Source organism: Loxodonta africana, chromosome 7 (assembly GCF_030014295.1).
Source record: "Loxodonta africana isolate mLoxAfr1 chromosome 7, mLoxAfr1.hap2, whole genome shotgun sequence".
In the NCBI taxonomy this organism is placed as follows: domain Eukaryota; kingdom Metazoa; phylum Chordata; class Mammalia; order Proboscidea; family Elephantidae; genus Loxodonta; species Loxodonta africana.
In genome coordinates, this window is record NC_087348.1 from 20,012,343 (window position 1) to 20,032,539 (window position 20,197).

The window sequence follows — 20,197 nt, forward strand, 5'->3', positions numbered from 1 at the left end:
TGAAGACTTGAGTAGAGGAAGTAACTGCAGATGTGGTGGAAATAGCAAGAGAATTAAAGTTACATGTGGAACCCAAAGATGTGACTGAATGAATTACTGCAATCTCATAATAAAACTGTAATGGATGAGGAACTGCTTCTTATGGATGAGCAAAGAAAGTGATTTTTTGAGATGGACTGCACTTGGTGAAGATGTTGTGAATATTGTTGAAACGACAGTAAAGGGTTTAGAATATTACATGAACTTAGTTGATAAAGCAGTGACAGATTTTGAAAGACTGACTCCAGTTTTGAAAGAAGTTCTACTGTGGGTAAAATGCTATCAAACAGCATTGCATATTACAGAGAAATCTTTGATGAAAGGAAGAGTCAATAGATGCAGCAAACTTCATCGCCTTTTTTTAAGAAATTGCCACAGCCACCCCAACCTTCAGCACCGCCACTGTAATCAGTCAGCAGTCATCAACATCAAGAGACTTTGATGCTTCTCTTAATCAGTTTGGAATTCTGCCACCACCATGTGAACCAGCCTGGGCTAGGTTGCTGGATAATGAGACATGTGGAAGGCTTGTCTCTGTCACCCCAGGGTGGCATCTATCAGAGAAGGGTTGCTCCCTGACAGCAACCCCCAGACATGTGAGTGGGACCATTCTAAATCATCCAGCCCCAACTGAACTAACACTGACCACAGACACTTAAACAAGACTAGCTGAGAGTGGACAGGTCTGGCATAGGTAGGATTGCATAATGGAAATGGTACCTAAGTTCAAATCTTAATTCCACCACTTAGTAGATCTGTAATCTTGGGAAAGTCTCTTAACAACCCCTCTACTTAAGTTTTTTCACATCTAAAAAAGGTAAGAACAATACCTATGTAACAAGATAAACTGAGGGTTAGCGAAAATGTAACTAAAATGCATAGCTCAGTGTTCGACATCAAATATACTTAACAAATGATAAATGTTTTTATTTGGAGTGAGAGGAATAATAGCTGACATTAATAAAAGCTCACTTGAGGAAGAAAAATAAGGAAAATTTTCCACAAAGAGTCAACGTCAGACAGGATGGTGATGCCATTCATACCAAAAGCCAAACCTATTGCCATCGAATCAATTCTGACTCACAGGGACCCTATAGAACAGAGTAGAACTGCCTCGTAGAGTTTCTAAGGAGTGGCTGGTGGATTCGCACTGCTGACCTTTTCGTTAGCAGCCGAGCTCTTAACCACTGTATCACATAGCCTTTCTAAAATCTTAAGCTTTAATATTTTGTCACCTATTTTTATGTTAGGAGCCTTTGTGGCATAGTGATCAAGAGCTGGGCTGCTAACCAAAAGTTCGGCAGATCGAATCCACCAGCCACAACTAGGAAACCCTACAGGACAGTTCCACCCTGTCCTTTAGGTTCACTATGAGTAGAAATCAACTTGAAGGCAACAGGCTTTTAGTTTTATTCTTAGGTTATTTGACAACAGATTGGCAGGCTTAGAAGTAGAAAGTTCATTGGATTGAGGAGTCTTGTGATTGGCACCCAGTCCCGACACTAATCACCTTCATTATTTGAAGAAAACCTCCTCTCCTCTTTGGAACAGCATTCATCCAAACGGAAAATGTGGTTGATCCTTTTTCCAGAACCATCCTTCTATGATTCCAATTTGTTAGCCTCTCTTGTAGAATCCACCATAAAGATAAGAATAGATAACCTCAGCTGCAGCAACACAGTATGATAGAAGAGATTAAGAGAGCTTTTATACACATCTGTCTTTGGGCACATAGGACAGTATCAGATTTGGTTGAAGCGAGAGACAGATGGACTAAAGACAACATCATTCCTCTTTTCACTTCAAGGTTTGCATTCTCATTCTTGTTTCACTACAAATCCAAATTGTATTCTTGTGCGTGTTCTCTAACTCTTCTCTTCCTGAATTTCTTTATCGGCAAATAACAAATGGCTCTTAATTTTTTGAAATCATGGATCTCCTTGAGATTCTGACAAAAAGACAGTGTTTCTACTCTTCCATGCCACCAAAAACAACAACATCAAAGGACATATGTATCCTCACTCAAAATTTTAGAGGGTTCAGAAATCCCTATAAATCTATCCATGGATTTCCTTGTTATAACTCTCAATTAAAATTTTCACAACTAGAAGATGTCTAGTTGTGATTTCTCTCCAGTGTTTATATTCTATAATGTAAAAGGTCCTTTGAATAATGGACATATCAAACTTTGCATGTTTAAAACTGATTTCCTAGGCTACATCTCCAAAATTGGATCTATCGGTCCGTTCATTCTCCATATCAGTTAATAAAATTCCACTTTCCAGGTTCTCAAGGCAAAAATTTGCAGTTATCCTACTCTCTTTCTCTTTTACTTCTGTCCTCGTGAAGTCATTGCACCAACAATCTAATTTGTTATTTAAACAAATTAAATTTATTGAAGGAATGGACCACTGGAAAGCATGTGTTCAGTTTGGGCTGTAAGGGTATGCTCTGCCTTACGGGCAAAACAAAGAGATATTTAACAAGCAGAGTGGCTACCGCTAACAACTTCAGAGCAAAGTAATGGTAGGAAAGGAGGTGAGGTTTATAAGGGTGGCAATTAACTGTGAAACTTTCTTTTCATCAGTTTCTAGTTTAACACAAATCTCTCATACTTGATACATTTTTACTACAACATTATTTCACAAATGAAAAGTATATGCAATTTCAACATGGATGCTTAGTGATAAAAAAGTTAGTGATATAATTGCAAATGGGCCATCTTAATTTAAATCTTTGGATACAGAACTGACCATTAGTTACTCGAAACCAAAAACCAAACCCCTTGCCATCTTGTTGATTCCAACCCATTGAACCCTCAGCTTTTCCAAGGAGTGGCTGGTGGATTTGAACTGCTGATCTTTTGGTAAGCAGCCTAGCTCTTAACCACTGTGCCATCAGGGATACGATGATTAGTTAACCAACAACAACTTGTTGCCATCATGTTGATTCTGACTCATAGCAACCCTATAGAACAGAGTAGAACTGCCCCATAGAGATTCCAAGGAGTGCCTGGTGGATTTGAACTGCTGACTATTAGTTAGGAAAGTGTAAATAAACTATGATTCATAATGACCCTGTAGGACAGGGTGGAATGGCCTCCATAGAGTTTCCAGGAAACAGCTGGTGGATTCAAACTGCCAACATTTTATTAGCAGCCCAAGATCTTAGCCACTGTGCCACCAGGGGAACTTCTTTAAGATCAGTTAAAACAACATGCTTATCTATAAGCTTTATTTTAATAACTCAGTGAAGCTTTTTCTAAAGCCAGCTAAGGGGACACTCTTAGCATAACAAAAGCCATGACTGAGCTTTGTTTTTCAAAAGACAACTTTAACAGAAGCCTAGTGGTTATCAGGAGCATAGAAGTAAGGCCCTCTGTTTAATTTCTGAATGGAGTGCTTAATTTTAGTTCTGGACTCTCCCCCATTAGATCTACAGGTACCTCTGTATTTAAGAGTTTCTCATACACCTCTCCTTCAGTCTTCCAGGAAATTCTGGTGCAGTGGTTAAGAGATTAACTGCTAACCATAAATTTAGGTCAGCAGTTCGAAACCACCAGGCACTCCTTGGAAGCCCTATAGAGCAGTTCTACTCTGTCATATAGGGTCACTGTGTGTCAGAATTGACTCCATCGCAACAGTTTTTCTGTTTGTTTTAAACTTTCAAAATGTCTTCTCAATCTGACCACTTGTCACCACCTCCACCGCTACCCCATCCTGGTCCAAACCGCCACTGTCTTTTGCCAAGAGTATCGCAACAGCCTCCTAACTGATCTACACTCTTGTCCCCTACAGCTTATTTTCAATACAGCAAGGAGCATGAAGCTTTAAAAAAAGAAAAAAAAAAGTCAAGTGATGTCACTCCTGTACTTAATACCCTTTAAGTTTCCATTTTATTGGAAGTTAAAGTCAAATCTATACAATAGCCTAAAGGTCCTCGTGAGCTGGCCTTTCATTATCCATGCATTCTCATCTCCTAAATACCCTCTGGCTTACTCTGCTCTGAGTCTGTGGGCTCTCTCACTCTTTCTCAAACATGCATTCCAGGCATGACCCAGCATTAGAGATTTTAAGCTGTCTGTCTTCTCTGCCTGGAATGCTATTCCCCCGAAGATTTGCATGGCTCACTCATCTCCTTTAAGTCCCTTTCAAGTGTCATTTGTATACTATGGTCCATTCTAATCACTCTATTTAAAATTCCAATCCCACCCCACCCCTGCACTCTCCATCCTTCCTTCTCTACTCAGAATGTCCCCCATACCTACTGTTTTTCCAATTCCTGCTCCTTAAAAATGTATTGTCTGTTTCTCACTCACCAGAATATAACATCCTCAAGGGCGGAAAGAAGGGTCAGTTTTGTTTACTGCTATATCCCCAGAAAAAGAGCAGTTCTTAGTAGCTAATTAAACACACACAGTTGCCATGGAGTCGATTCTGACTCATGGTGACCCAAGTGTGCAGAGTAGAACTGTGCTCCATGGGGTTTTCAATGGCTGATCATTTACAAGTAGATCTTTAGGCTTTTCTTCCTAGGTCTCTCTGAATAGATTCAAACTGCCAACTTTTTGGTTTGCAGCCAAGCATGTTAACCTTTGCACCAGACAGTGACTCCCTAGTGTAACTATTGGACTGAACCACCAATTCTAGTTGAGATCAGATAGATCTTGGTTGGAATACAATTTAGAATGGAATTTATGTGTGTGTGTGCACATAGGTGTTGGTCACACAGGGATCCTTTGAAGACTGGCCCAGACTCGGCAGCCCCATACCAATTGCAGCTGAGGCTCCAGAAAGGCCAAACCACTTAGCTTCCCCTGACCCCAGGTGCTTACCCTTTGTTGGCAAGGTTGATTCCCGGAAATGACACAGTCCCCTCTCTGGTGCTTTGACTTGCCTTAGTTAGAGGTGATATATGCATTTCCTCAGCTGTCCTTTGGGACTTCTTCCACATTAAAAAAAACAGAAATACTTACCTCAGCCCCCAAAGACTCAATCAGATCTCACTTGAAGTTTAGGGATGGTGCATTAATTAAAATATGATAAAATCAGGAGTATTTACTAAAACTCAAAAGTTAACTTTTTCTTTTTGATGTAAACCAGCATATAAACACTAAATGTGTCTAATAACAGAAATTCTTCAAACTGTACTCGTTGGGTTTTCTAGAATGTATCATGTGGTGCATAATTTCGTTCCTTTTTCCCTCTGTCCAGGCTACTCCTCCCTATCTTGCCTTCAGCAAACTACTATCCATTCTTGGAAACCAACAATAGGGCCTTTTTATGTTGTAAAAATCTTATGTCTTATACGTAAAAATACTACTACAATTAAAAAAAGTGTGCATCACAAGGAAACAGTCTCTATTATTTAACTATAAATTCACCATACATAAAACTGGGCAAACAAATACAAATATTTATATACCTTAATGGTTATTAGGAACCCTGGTGATGCATTCGTCAAAGCACCTGGCTGCTAATCTGAAGATCAGCAATTCCAACCCAGCATCCTCTTATCAGGATAAAGATGGGCAGTTTACTACCTTAAATATTTATACCCTTGGGAACTGAATGTGGCAGTTCTACTCTGTCGTATATGGACACTAAAAGTCAGAATTGACTTGAAGACAACATATTTGGTTTGATTTTGGGTTAATGGTTATAAATCACTACCTCTAATAAAGACTGTCACTCTAAGTATTCCTTTAGATTTAACATTTTTGGAATCTCTCTATTTCTGTCTCCTTTTCTATCTGTATATCCATCTCTATTTCCGCCTCTCTCACATAGCTTCTATAACTTAGCTTTTGACTTTTTAATTGTTGGGGGAAAAAAGTTCTTTTCCTGAAAGCTCACAGTGACTCTAACTAAAAAGTGTTTGTTCCTTCTTGTGGCTGTTGCCAATGAGACCTGTCATCTTTATGAATGAATCAAACTTCTTTCTAGGGCCTTTTTACAGTAGGCATTTTCCTTACTACTCCCTAACTCTCTCTCTCCCAATAAGTAGGATAAGGACCTTTGGAGTTGGGACTTCTGGATTTACATTCCTCTTTTCTCACCCATGGACTACAGGATTTGAAGCAAGACATTCAATCCATTTAGTCTGAACAATGGTTCCATAACCAGCTGTATTATTCCTGTTTATAGATTAAAATATTACACAAGGCAATTTATGGACTTTCAAGTGGAATTAAAAATCAGGTTTTCTTTCAACCATCTCAGAATCCCAGCAGTTTAATAGACTCTGGTCTAAGCTATCAGACAGCAGTGTTTCCAAATGTCCCAGCCCCATTTATTTTAAAAATACATTGAAATACATGAGTACATGACTTAAAAAACAAATGCAAAATGCTGTTTCTACACTACTCAATTATCTTTTGCTTGTCTGTTTGCTTTTTTTTTTATTTCTAAGAGTGCAGACTGATAACAATGAAATGGAGATAATCTGTTAACAAATAGCCATTGCTTACAAAATATTTTCACTTAAGAAAACTTTGCTTTGCTTAACATTTTCCTCAGGGCATCTTTGACATCTTTATTCCTTAAGCTATAAATCAAGGGATTCAACATTGGAAACACCACACTACTGAGCTCTGACACCAATTTATCCCGTTCAAGGGCATAGCTGGTGCTTGGCCTGGAGTAAATGAAAAGAATGGAGCCATAATACAAGGTGATTGCTGTCAGGTGTCAGCCGCAATTGGAGAAGGCCTTGAGGCGGCCTTGGGTGGAGTGAATCTTCAAGATGGCAGTGATGATGAAGAGGTAGGAGGCAAGAATGAGTATGGTGGGAGTAATGACATTGGTGGCAAGTGTGAAATATAGCACAGCCTGGTAACTGCCCTTCACATCACATGCCAACTTCACAAGTGCAGGAAGATCACAGAAGAAATCATCAATGATATTTTTGCCACAGAAGTTCAGGGTAAATGTTTCACTGGTGATGATGGTTGAGTTAATAAAGCCACCAAGGTATGAAGCTGCAACAAGACTGGTACATAACCTTGGGGACATAGCTTGGGAATAAAGCAGGGGATTGGAGATGGCCACATACTGGTCGTAAGCCATGGCACCTAATAGGTAACACTCATTATATCCCAGCCGACCAGAGAAGAGGAACTGATGCAGGTAGCCAGCAAAGGAGATGCTTTTGTCCTCAGAGGTGCAGGTCACTAGGATCTTCGGGGTGTAGACAGTGGAATACCAGAGATCCAGGAATGAGAGGTTCCCAATGAAGAAATACATGGGTGTGTGGATCCGTGAATCAGCACAGATCAGAGAAATCAGGGTGATGTTTCCTAAGAGACTGATGACATAAATGACCAGGAAAATGAAAAAGAGCGCTCTCTGAACCTCGAGTCGACTGTGAACCCTAAAAGTATGAACTCTTTCACTTTGGTGAAGTTTTTCTCTTCCACTGATTTTGGGCTTCAATCTTTCTTTTCTGTGAGAGAATTAATAAATAGGTCATGAATTAAAATATTAGAACTTCCCTTGTCTCATACTTTGCCACTTCAGATAATAAAAAATCCAAGTGATGCACATACATTGTTGTTTGTAAGATGTGTTCCTGGTGACCTGGGTGTTACTCCCTTTGACATAGCTGGGAAACCAGTTCCATGCTATGGTCTTAAGAACTCAGCTATGATGCACTAACATAGTGTGTATCACCTTATACTTTTAATCCAACTTTTCTTCCTTTTGAGGAGAGAGTGATTTGAATAACTTTCTCTTTTGGCCACACTTAGGTGATTGAGGACCATGTGAAGGACATAAAAATTTGAAAGAATGCTCTGATAGCATTTCATGGCTTTGAGTTCTTTGTCTTTTTCCATAGAATTACATACAGAAGCTTAATCTTATTATTCTACTGAATTTTGAAATACCTTTGAAAGTTCGCTAAGCTGTAATATTCTCAAAGGCAATAACTATATTTTATTCCTCTTTTTACACCCAAATCAAGTACAAAGTTTGTCATAGAGTAGAAACTGTTGGACAAAAGACTAAATTTACTTAGATAACTAGAAATTGAGCCATGGCTACTTTTATGATCCCTAAATATATTCTGGAGAGAAGTGGCAATACTAAGTTATGGATGATTATAGTTCATAACGTGGTTTGCAATTTCTAAAGAATGAAGAGTTCTTGAAACCTGGCTGGATGAATGGTTTTAGAGAGTTATGAAATGTGGTCTCTGAAAGCCCTTAGAGGTAGAAGTGGGAGATTGGACTATTGCCCACCATGGGGGAGGGACCGTCTCAACTTCTGGGTTACAGCCTAGAGGACCTCGGCTACAACCTATCACAATTAACCCATTGCTATTGAGTCAATTCCGACTCATAGCCAACCCATAGGACAGAGTAGAACTGCCCCATAGAGTTTCCAAGGAGCGAGTGGTGGATTGGAATTGCTGACCGTTTGGTTAACAGGCAAGCTCTTAACCACTGCACAACCAGATCTCACGGAAGAGCTAAATCACAATAGCAAGGATTTTGGATTGGCAGGAGATGTTAAATTTTTTGCTAATAGGTCTATGACTTGAAAATATCTTATGCTAGGGGAAATAAAAAATCTTGCTTTGGCCATTATGCTGTGCCATGGACTTGAAATAGAGCTGGAAAAATAAAGAATATTCTCTTGGAACTTCATTTATTTGATGAGAGACAATCTCTTTCCACTACAGTGGTTGTTGTTGTCATTAGTTGCCACCAAACTGAGTCACTAGAGTGGTAAAAAGGTATAAATTTCAAATTTTAGAACACATTTTAACGCCATAATTACTGTTAAAAAAGATGGATTGATACAGTGGCTGCAACAATGGGCTCAAGCATAACAATTGTGAGGATGGTGCAGGACAGGGCAGAGTTTCGTTCTGTTGTACATAAGGTTGCTATGAGTTGGAATCGACTGGAAGGCATCTAACAGCAATAACAACAACATTGTTAAACTAGAAGTTGTTCATAACAACAAAAAGAGGATTGGAATAAGTGACATTTTTAGGTTCCCTTTGTATTTCAAGATTGTCAGTGCTAAGGTCATTTTTAACAAAGCATATACCTAGAAGCAGCTCAGGGGCCAGAATCAGGAGATATTTGCTTTGATCTTAGATGGTCACTGACAATTTTTAAAAGAAATCATGCCCTTTGGAACTCTGCTTTCTCACCTGTCTTTCTTAGTTTAGTAGGACTTCATGAATTCAAATGAGATCGCATGTGAAAAAGCACATTTAACACTAGACAGTAAAAACCGGGAATTACATTTTCTAAAATTTCACAAGTTCCTCATTTCGAATCCTCCCTCAGATAGTCTTGCTTTAAATTCCAAAGATTTCCAACTGTACCCATGATACGACGGCCAGAGTTTCTAGTTTTGTCTTGCAGAAACTATTCCTTTCTTATTGTGGAGTTTTATACAAGCTGAGAAATTGCTGAATTTGTTTACAGAGACCAAGTTGGGAGGTAAAATTGCAAGAGATGGTTCTCCTCTAGTCTCTCTTGTTTTCCTCTACAGTTATTAAAGTATAAAACAAATATAAGTGTGAATATATACAAATATGGAAATGTTTTTCAAAGCTTTTTCAAATTAAAAAGTGTTTAATGTTGCTTCCACACACATCTGTCAATTTGTTGTACTGTGTTGACCTGTGTGTTGCTGTGATGCTGGAAACTATGTCACAGGTATTTCAAATACCAACAGGATTACCCATGGTGGCCAGGTTTCAGAGGAACTTCCAGACTAAGACAGACTAGGAAGAAGGATCTGGCCATCTTCTTATGAAAATACCAGCCAGTGAAATCTGAATAGCAGCGGAATATTGTCTGATACAGCCCCTTAAGATATAGCCCCCTCAGGTTGGAAGGCACTCAAAATATCACTGGTGAAGAGCTGCCTCCTCATCATAGAGTCGACTTTAGTGATGAAGATGGAGTAAAGCTTTCAGGACCTTCACCTGCTGATGTGGCACAACTGAAAATAAGAAGCAATAGCTGCAAACATCCATTAATAATTGCAAAGTGGAATATAAGGTCAGAAAAAAGGAGGAAGACCCTCAACGAGACAGATTGACACAGTGGCCACAACAATGGGCTCAAGCATAGCAGAGATTGTGAGGATGGTGCAGGACCAAGCAGTGTTTCCTTCTGTTATACATTGGGCTTCTATGAGTTGGAGCCAACTCAATGGCACCTAACAACAACAACAGCAAGGTGGCTTACTATGATACCTAGGATGTAGGTAAATACATTTATTAAGAAGTTATGGAAAGCAAAAAAAGAACAGTATATGAAATGGAAGCAGAGATAAAACCTACACAAAATCACACAGAAAGTCCTATTCACTGTTATGGGTGGACCACAAATTTGACTCATAATTCCTGCAGCCCATATACATACTTAGCACTGTCCATAATTCCAAACAAAAGAAAACAAAACCATACAAACTCTCAATCAAAAAGCCAGTCAACATATTACCATCCTTGATACAAACTTTAGAAATCATTTCTCTAGAGCTTCCTTATAAAGAGAATGATTGAAATACAGTGTATGATATATTTAATAGTACTTTTATGTATATTGATACAAGGGATAGTGTTTTTGAGCTACATTTATTTGCCATTATTTCGTGGATTTAAAGCTAGCTGCTTTCCTTATTGGATTCGAGGGATGCTGAGAAGTTTTCTCCTCACAAAACATCTCCTCCCTGTCTATCAGACATCTTCCTTCACCAGGAAGCCTCTTTCAGAAGTAGCTGCCTCTGGAGTGATCACGCAGAAAGGAGCTGACCTCTTACTGATTTCTCAGTTTGTCTCAAGAATTAACGCATTTGTGCAATTTGGTTTGGTGCCTTAATCAGATACTTCTTAAACCATGTATTAATGATGAATGTACACTATTATCCCAAAGGGATATATAATTGCACTTCCTCTTGTAAGGAGCTTCTATGCCAGGAACTGCCTAATATAGCAAATGAGGCATTTTGAAGTTATGAAAATATTGACCCATTTTAAGGTTCTACACATTGACCTACTCTGAGGACTAATGCTGCCCCTGAAAATGGCAGAGGCTACGGTGTGTTGCAGCTGCAGAGGCTTTGTGAGAATGAAAGCATCTCCGAAGTAGACATCACCTACACCTCGAATTCCTTGCTTCCCTAAAAGAGAAAATAAGGCCTGAAGAGAGGACATGTGGGGACTCCTTAGGACTGGGTGTTTTAGCTTTCTTCACCAATTGTCATAGGAAAGAAAACTTTATTTTATTTTATGAAGTATAATTATAATATGGCTTCATTACATTAAGAATTATTATCTTTTGTCCATATTGTGACATATTGTCCTGCCCCAGATTAATGAAACACAAAGTGTATTGTCATGAATATAAACAGTTATTTTATTAGAACTTCAAAATTTCCCACATTACCTCAGAGTACAAAGTGTCTTCTCTTCCTTCCACAACCATCTTCTTCCTAGTGTAACAATACTGGGAGAACACATAAGCTTGAGCACCCCTTTGGGATATACTGCTGAAAGCAAAGAGAACCTTCACGTGCTATTCTGGTGCCAAGTGACCATTTATAATGCTCAGTTGTCTTTCTGGAGGGATATGGGGGGAGATTATCATGAATGCTATTGTTCCAATTAAACCAAAAAATTCTAATGACTTGTTTCAGTTATGCATTTGAGATAAAAACAAAACAAAACAAAATAAAAAGGACTAATCTAACAGAACAGTCTGCAGACAGTAGATGCTCAAGAATTATTTACAGTTCAAAATAAATTTTAATATAACTATAAAAAAAATATAATGATAATGAAAATACCATAGAATTTGAGTTCTGAAACATGTTGAATATCACCTAATAAAAGTGACTCATTTTACAAGCAATGAAATTGAGAGACAGAAAAATTAATGGTTCTCAGGCAGTCATATCAGAAGGGTAAATTTTACCTCTACATCAGACCATGAGTATATTTAATCACCAAAACAAATTAGGCAGGTGGATTGAGCAGGGCCAGACAGCACAGGGACTGTGTAGTCCATTTTAGAATATAGCTTAATTTCAATGGAGAGCCATTGAATCATTTTAATCAGATGCACAATTTGGCCAAGTAAAAATTAGTTAAAAAAAGACTTTTCTTTATAATGTGATGAACAGAAGTATGAAGATAGAGTAGTTAAGTCAGATGACTAACACAACAGCCTAAGAGAGGGCTGATGGCAGTCAGATCGGTTTAATAGCAATGGATTTGGTGAGAAATAGATGAATCTGAGATATTTGGAAAGAAATACATACGAGAGTTTGTGCTAATAACTTTGAATCCCGAGTACCCCTGAAATTTTCTTGCCTGCTAAATCAGTCCCTCTTCTTTTGTCTCAGGGAAATGGTTTTACCCAGAGAAAAATAAAAGAAACAAAGCTTTCAATGACTTTGTCTAAGGCAGTTGACTTGCAAGGGATGCCAGTGTCTTCTAAGTCCCAACCCTAAAACCCTCTTTGCTTCTAGGCACAAAGGAGAGTTAGATTCAGTCATAGCCCAGACGAACAAAGCAGACACAATCTTTGATCTTGGGCTACTTATAGTTTAAGGAAAACATTTGCCTAGTATGATTGTGAGAGTTGATATGACTCACCTAAGACCATGAAGAGAGTTAATGGTAGAGCCAGTATGATCAGGTCTCCTTGGATTATGCCTTGTTTGTCTTATGCTCTTTAGCACTTAGTTCTCCGCCCTCTTTTTTACCTGAAGGGCTTTCTCTGCCTTTATTAGAGCAGAGATTATTAATGTTGGGTCCCTTGACCATTATGGAGTATATAAAAATAGGCTTAAAAGGGTTTTTTTTTTTTTTTTTTTAAAGGGGTCAAAGATGACCTCTGAAGATGTGGCATGGGAATTTTGTCAGTATTCATATGTGTTCAGGACTGCCCATAGCTTCTATTGGATTCTCAGTAGGGTTCATGGTTCAGAGCCTTTGAGCTACAGGCTTTTTATTTGCATCCCTCCAACTAAAAGCCTTCCAGAATGATGGAGGCACTTCCTGAAATAGATTTTACTAAAGGATTTGGAGTAATAAAAGGGAAACCAGATGAAATTTCCTTTATATTTGCAAAGAACTTTGATCTTGTAGACTTGGAAATAGGTGTCAGCCAAACATTAAAACCATTTCTCGTTTTATTATTCTAAAAATAAATAAAAGAGGAAGAAAACTAGATTTAAATAGTGTGAAACATTGTCAAGGAAAGGGAGTAGGTAAGGCTGTACTGATATTTCATTGAAAACATTGTCAGGAAAAAAAAAAGAAGACCTTCCTAAATGAAGGATTACTGGTTTTACATGAATTTCAATGAAAGCGATTGTAACTCATATGTGTGAAATAACAGAATCAATGTACATTAAAATTCTAGGACAATGATTTATTCTCTCATTTATAATTATAAAAAGTGTGCCTTTCCTCAGGGAGTTTACCCTCTACTAAGTGGCATAAACAGCCTACATGCTCACCAAGCCCATCTACTCTTTCTGAGCACTCAGGAAGACTACATTTCCCAGTATGCTTGCTACTTAAGCTAAGGCCATGTGACTACATCTGGCCAAAGGAATAGGGACAAATGTGAGTAACATCATTTCTGTTTCTGGCCATAACATTCCACATAGAATCATCCATCCTCTTCTGCCAAACCATGGTGGAAATGTATTAGATCTGGGTGCATCAAAAATTGGAAGGAAAGGAGGGTGGAGCCAAGATGGCAGAATAGACAGACGCTTCCAGCAAGCCCTCTTAACAACAAAGACCCCCAAAAACAAGTGAAATGAGTATATTTGTGACAAGCTGGGAGCCCTGCGCATCACAGGCAAGCTTAGACAACGAACTGAGAGGCAGGGGGAGGAACTGACCGTTTAGAAGTGGAGAGGAGTTACTGGACCTGAATCGTGGGGAGCCCTCAGTCACCATTACCAGAGTGGCGGTGGCAGCGGCGGTGGGCTTGTACTAGCATTTGGCCACAGTTTCTTCAGAGAGAAGCAGCCAGCCACGCAGCCTACTCACACCTCTGGAACCTGAGAAGAACGGCACTCTTGGCAAAAGCTAAGTACTTGCATATATTTTACCACGCTCTCCGACCCCCAAGCTGGCTTCAGTGGCTGAATCACTGGGCAGGAAATAGGCCCTGTTGAGCACCTAGAGCCATCCTTCTGTCCTTGCGGAAGGAAAAAATTTGCAATTGGGGAGAAAAGATAATTTGCTAGCTCCATTAACTGGGGGAGCCCAGGACAGAAGCAGCTCCTGCCCAAGCATAAACTGTCCGTGGACCTTGAGCACCTTTCCCTTATGCATGGACCTATTTCGGCCTATTTCAGGAGAATAGGCCCTTGTTGGCAAACTCCAACTATTTCAGCTGTGCGATGGAAAGGTGAGTGTTTGACATTTCACAGTACTTTGCCTATTAAACAAGGTCCTCACCTATCCACATCAGGGACCTAAGGACTAGTAACTCCACTCAGGTCACCCAGCCACCCGCGACAGGGGTCTAAAGAAAACTGGTACCTCCCAGTTCTTACAACCAAAAACTTTGGGTGTCCATGGTCCCTCTGCAGAACCTACCCACCTGCACGCTTTAGGGAACAGGGACGCGTTTTCCTCAGAGACACTCAGGGGTCGGTTCTCAGCCCCCTGCCTTGTTCAGAGCGTGACCCCTGCTGCAATCAGATACTGGTATATATGCCAATCACCCCTGCCCCTCTAAGACTGTAGGACAGAGCCTGTACCACACACTTGATGATCAGGTACCTGGAAACCTGAGCTGAATTCATACAGGAAAACTGAATGGACTCCTAGACTGACATACCTGATAGTATACCTGATAGTCCTAGCCAGTGGGAAACAGGACATCAGAGCTCCAAAGGTGAAAATAATCAAGCTAGCTCACTCAAGCAATCCATAGGAGTATACCAAGACAAAACAAAGCAAGCAGCCACGACACAGTAAGCAAGCATAAACTAATACAATAACTTATAGATGGCTCAGAGACAAGAGGCAATATGAAGTGACTTAAAGAAACAGACCTTGATCACCTCAACAGGCTCTCAAAATAAAGAATCCAGGGATCTTCTAGATGAAAGTACATTCCTGGAATTACCAGAGCCAGAATACAAAAGTTTAATATACAGAACTCTTCAAGACATCAGGAAGGAAACGAGGCAACATGCAGAACAAGCCAAGGAACACACAGATAAAGCAATGGAAGAAATTAGAAAGATTATTCAGGAACATGATGAAAAGTTTAATAAGCTGGAAAAATCCATAGACAGACAGCAATCAGAAATTCAGAAGATTAACAATAAAATTACAGAATTAGATAACTCAATAGAAAGTCAGAGGAGCAGAATTGAGCAAGTAGAAGCTAGAATTTCTGAACTCAAATCACTTGGCACTAACATATTTGAAGAAAAATCAGATAAAAGGATGAAAACAAATGAAGAAACCTTAAAAATCATGTGGGATGTTTTAAAGAGAAATAACCTATGAGTGATTGGAGTACCAGAACAGGGAGGGGTAATAGAAAATACAGAAAAAATTGTTGAAGATTTCTTGACACAAAACTTCCCTGATATTGTGAAAGATGAGAAGATATCTATCCAAGATGCTCATTGAACTCCACATAAGGTAGATCTGAAAAGAAGTCACCAAGACATGTTATAATCAAGCTTGCCAAAATCAAAGATAAAGAGACAATTATAAGAGCAACAAGGGATAAAAGAAAAGTCACCTACAAGGGAGAACCAATAAGAATAAGCTCGGACTACTCTGCAGAAACCAGGAAAGCAAAGAGGCAATGGGATGGCATATTTGAAAAAATTGAAGGAGAAAAATTGCCTGCCAAGAATCATATATCCATCAAAACTGTCTCTGAAATATGAAGGTGAAATTAAGACATTTCCAGATAAACACAAGTTGAGGGAATTCATAAAAACCAAACCAAAACTACAAGAAATACTAAAAGAAGTTCTTTGGTTAGAAAATCAATAATATCAGGTATCAACAGAAGACTAGAACACTGGGCAGAGCAACCAGAATTCAACCCAGACAGGGAAATCCAAAAAAACAAAGCAAGATTAAAAAAAAAAAAGCCCAAAACAGGGTAACACTGATGTTATTATATAAAAGAAGACAACATTAAAATAATAAAGAGGGACTAAGAAATGTAATCATACACCTTTCATATGGAGAGGAAGATACGGCGATAGAAAAAAATAGAAGTTAGTTTTAAATTTAGAAAAATATAAATAGAGGTAAATAATAATGTAACCACAAAGGAGACAAACTATCCTACTCATCAAAATAAAATACAAGGGAAAAATAGAGACTCAGCAGAAACAAAATCAACAGCAACAAATATGAGGAAAAAAAAAAACAAAACAAAAGAAACCCACAGGCACCCACAGAACTAAATGAAATAGAAAACAGAAAAATAATTGAAAGAATTAGCAAGACCAAAAGCTGGTTTTTAAAAAAACTCAACAAAATTGATAAACCACTGGCCAAGCTGACAAAAGAAAAAGAGGAGAGGAAGCAAATAACCTGAATAAGAAATGAGATGGGCGATATTACAACAGACCCAACTGAAATTAAAAGAATCATATCAGATTGCTATGAAAAACTATAATCAAACAAATTTGAAAACCTAGAAGAAATGGATGAATTCCTAGAAACACACTGTCTACCTAAACTAACACAAACAGAGGTAGAGCAACTAAATAGACCCATAACAAAAGAAGAGATTGAAATGGTAATCAAAAAACTCTCCAAAAAAAAAGCCCTGGTCCGGAGGACTTCGCTGCAGAGTTCTACCAAACTTTCAAAGAAGAGTTAACACCACTACTTTTAAAGGTATTTCAGAGCATAGGAAACAACAGAATACTACCAAACTCATTCTATGAGGCCACCATATCCCTGATACCAAAATGAGGTAAAAGCAATACAGGAAAAGAAAATTATAGACCTATATCCCTCGTGACCATAGATGCAAAAATCCTCAACAACATTCTAGCCAATAGAATTCAACAACATATCAAAAAAATAATTCACCATGAACAAGTGGGATTCATACCAGGCATGCAGGGATGGTTCAACATTAGAAAAACAATTAATGTAATCCAGCACACAAATAAAACAAAAGACAAGAATCACATGATTTTATCAAAGGGGGCATAAAGGCATTTGACAAAGTCCAACACCCATTCAAAATAAAAACTCTCAGCAAAATAGGAATAAAAGGAAAATTCCTCAGCATAATAAAGGGCATTTATACAAAGCCAGCAGCCAACATCATCCTAAATGGAGATAGCCTGAAAGCATTCCCATTGAGATTGGGAACCAGACAAGGATGCCCTTTATCACCGCTGTTATTCAACATTGTGTTGGAGCTCCTAGCCAGAGCAATTAGGCTAGATAAAGAAATAAAGTGCATCCAGATTGGCAAGGAAAATGTGAAAGTATCTCTATTTGCAGATGACATGATCTTATACGCAGAAAATCCTAAGGAATCCTCCAGAAAACTACTGAAACTAAATGAAATAGAAAACAGAAAAACAATTGAAAGAATTAGCAAGACCAAAAGCTGGTTTTTTAAAAAACTCAACAAAATTGATAAACCACAGAACTAAATGATAATAGTTCAGCAGAGTATCGGGATACAAGATAAACATAAGAAAATCAGTTTGATTCCTCTACACCCAAAAAAAGAACATCGAAGATGAAATCACCAAATCAATGCCATTTACAGTAACCCCCAAGAAGATAAAATACTTAGAAATAAATCTTACCAGAGATGTAAAAGACTTATACAAAGAAAACTACAGTACACTTCTGCAAGAAACCAAAAAAACCAAAAAAAGAGACTTACATAAGTGGAGAAACATACCTTGCTCATGGATAGGAAGACTTAACATTGTAAAACTGTCTATTCTACCAAAAGTGATCTATACATTTAATGCAATTCTGATCCAAATCACAATGACATTGTTTAATGAGTTGGAGAAACAAATCACCAAATTCATATGGAAGGGAAAGAGGCCCCGGATAAATAAGGCATTACTGAAATAGAAGAACAAAATGGGAGGCCTTACTTTACCTGATTTTAGAACCTATTACACCTTCACAGTAGTGAAAACAGCCTGGTACTAGTACAGCAACAGATACATGGACCAGTGGAACAGAATTGAGAATCCAGACAGAAATCCATCCACATATGAGCAGTTGATATTTGACAAAGGCCTGAAAACAGTTAAATGGGGAAAAGACAGTCTTTTTAATAAATGGTGCTGGCAGAACTGGATATCCATTTGCAAAAAAAATGAAACAAGACCCATACCTCACTCCATGTACAAAAACAAGCTCAAAATGGATCAAAGACCTAAATATAAAATCTAAAACAATAAAGATCATGGAAGAAAAAATAGGGACAACTCTAGGAGCCCTAATATGTGGCATAAACAGTATACAAAACATTATTAAGAATGCAGAAGAAAAACTAGATAATTGGGAGCTCCTAAAAATCAAACACCTATGCTCATCCAAGGACTTCACCAAAAGAGTAAAAAGACTACCTACAGACTAGGAAAAAGTTCTTAGCTATGACATTTCTGATCAGTACCTGATCTCTAAAATCTACATGATACTGCAAAAACTCAACTGCAAAAAGACAAGTAACCCAATTAAAAAACGGGGAAAAGACATGAATAGACACTTCACTAAAGTAGACATTCAGGTAGCTAACAGATATATGAGGAAATGTTCATGACCATTAGCCATTAGAGAAATGCAGATCAAAACTACAATGAGATTTCATCTCACTCCAACAAGGCTGGCATTAAGCCAAAAAACACAAAATAGTAAATGTTGGAGAGGCTGTGGAGAGATTGGAACACTTCTACACTGCTGGTGGGAATGTCAAATGGTACAACCACTTTGGAAATCGATTTGGTGCTTCCTTAAAAAGCTAGAAATAGAACTACCATACCATCCAGCAGTTCCACTCCTTGGAATATATCCTAGAGAAATAAGAGCCTTTACACGAGCAGATATATGCACACCCATGCTTATTGCAGCACTGTTTACGATAGCAAAAAGATGGAAGCAACCAAGATGCCCATCCATGGATGAATGGATAAATAAATTATGGTATATTCACACAATGGAATACTACGCATCGATGAAGAACAGTGAGGAATCTGTGAAACATTTCATAACATGGAGGAACCTGGAAGCATTATGCTGAGTGAAATTAGTCAGCTGCAAAAGGACAAATATTGTATAAGATCACTATTATAAGAACTTGAGAAATAGTTTAAACTGAGAAGAAAACATTCTTTTGTGGTTATGAGAGGGGGGAGGGAGGGAGTGTGGGAGACGTGTATTCACTAATTAGATAGTAGATAAGAACTAATTTAGCTGAAGGGAAAGACAACACACAATACAGGAGAGGTCAGCACAACTGGACTAAACCAAAAGCAAAGAAGTTTCCTGAATAAACTGAATGCTTCGAAGGCCAGCGTAGCAGGGGTAGGGGTCTGGGGACCATGGTTTCAGGGGACATCTAAGTCAATTGGCATAATAAAATCTATTAAGAAAACCTTCTGCAACCCACTTTGAAGAGTGGCGTCTGGGGTCTTGAACGCTAGAAAGCAGCCATCTAAGATGCATCAATTGGCCTCAACCCACCTGGATCAAAAGAGAATGAAGAACACCAAGGTCACAAGGTAATTACGAGCCCAAGAGACAGAAAGGGCCACATGAACCAGAGACTACATCATCCTGAGGCCAGAAGAACTAGATGGTGCCCGGCTACAAGCAATGACTGCCCTGACAGGGAACACAACACAGAACCCCTGAGGGAGCAGGAAAGCAGTGGGATGCAGACCCCAAATTCTCATAAAAAGACCAGACTTAATGGCCTGACTGAGACTAGAAGGACCCCGGTGGTCATGGCCTCCAGACCTTCTGTCGGACCAGGACAGGAACCATTCCCAAAGTGAACTCTTTCAGACAGGAATTGGACTGGACAATGGGTTGGAGAGGGTTGCTGGTGAGGAGTGAGCTTCTTGAATCAGGTGGACATTTGAGACTATGGTGGCATCTCCTGCCTGGAGGGGAGAAGAGAGGGTAGAAG

The 20,197-nt window shown here is 38.8% G+C and overlaps 1 pseudogene; it reads right to left on the reverse strand.

The window, feature by feature from the left end:
- Positions 1 to 6,521: 6,521 nt before the first annotated feature.
- LOC100668958 (olfactory receptor 9G19-like) lies at positions 6,522 to 12,834 on the reverse strand (annotated as a pseudogene).
- Between the last annotated feature and the right edge of the window lie 7,363 nt (positions 12,835 to 20,197).